Source organism: Austrofundulus limnaeus, unplaced genomic scaffold (genome assembly GCF_001266775.1).
Source record: "Austrofundulus limnaeus strain Quisiro unplaced genomic scaffold, Austrofundulus_limnaeus-1.0 Scaffold1619, whole genome shotgun sequence".
NCBI classification, from domain to species: Eukaryota; Metazoa; Chordata; class Actinopteri; order Cyprinodontiformes; family Rivulidae; genus Austrofundulus; species Austrofundulus limnaeus.
Window position 1 is genome coordinate 32,422 of NW_013954021.1, and position 1,276 is coordinate 33,697.

The following is a 1,276-nucleotide window of genomic DNA, read 5'->3' on the forward strand; positions in this document are numbered from 1 at the left end:
GTCCTAAGCTTCATTAAGTAATTCGCTACACACCCTACCAACGGACAGGTGCCCACCCCCAACCGACCACCCCCCAGACTCCGGCAGCCACCCCAGCCAGTGGGCCAACCACAGCAGTTCAGTTTTGTTATGGTTTAGTTGGAGGAAATTAGTTGTTGAGCTCACTGAGGCAGTCGGTAAGAGTTGAGGATGATAAGGTGGAGCTCGGTTTTGTCGAAATGTAGAGCTGAGTGTCGTTGGCATAAGAGTGGAAATGAACACSAAATTTACGGAAGATGTGGCCAAGCGGGAGCAGATAGATTATGAAAAGYAGAGGCCTGAGTACAGAACCTTGGGGAACACCAGTGGAAATGGGTGAAGACTGGGAACGGAAGGACTTGAGCTCTATGAACTGAGTGCAGTCGGAAAGATAGGATTTAAACCAGTCCAGGGGGGTGTCTGAGATGCCGACAGAGGTTAGTCGGTCGATGAAGATAGGATGAGAGATGGTGTCAAAGGCAGAGCTCAGATCAAGGAGGATGAGTTTTGACAGAAGTCTTGAGTCAGCAGCAAGGAGAAGATCATTAGTAATTTTTAAAAAGTAGATTTAATGGGAGATGACCAAGGAGGACACCAATGTTGACAAGCCACAAAGCTTTTGGGACAATGTCCTATGTACAGATGAGTCAAAAATGGAACCTTTTAGCAAGGCACATCAGCTCTATGTTCACAGAGGGAAACATGAAGCATTTGAAGAAAATAGCACTGTCCCTGCCGTGAAACATGGTATGTTATGGAGCTGCTTTGCTGCATCTGGCACAGGAGGTCTTGAATCATTGCAGGGTACAATGAAATCTCAAGACTATCAAGGGATTCTAGAGAGAAATGTGCTGCCCAGTGTCAGAAAGCTTGGTCTCAGTAGTTCATGGGTCTTCAACAGGATAATGAGCCAAAACAGCTACTGTAAAAACGCCAAGAATGGCTCAGAGGAAAACATTGCACTATTTTGAAGTGGGACCTAAATCCTATTGGGCATCTTTGGAAGGAGTTGAAACATGTCGTCTGGAAAAGACACCTTCAAACCTGAGACAACAGGAGCAGTTTGCTCATGAAGAGTGGAACAAAATACCTAGTGAGAGGTGTAAGTCTCATTGACAGTTACAGGAATCATTTGATTGCAGTGATCGCGTCAAAAGGTTGTGCAACAAAAGATTAAGGGATACCATCATTTCTTTCCAGACCTTCATCCATCCATCCATTTTCTGTACATGCTTCTTCCTTTTCAGGGTTGCGTGGG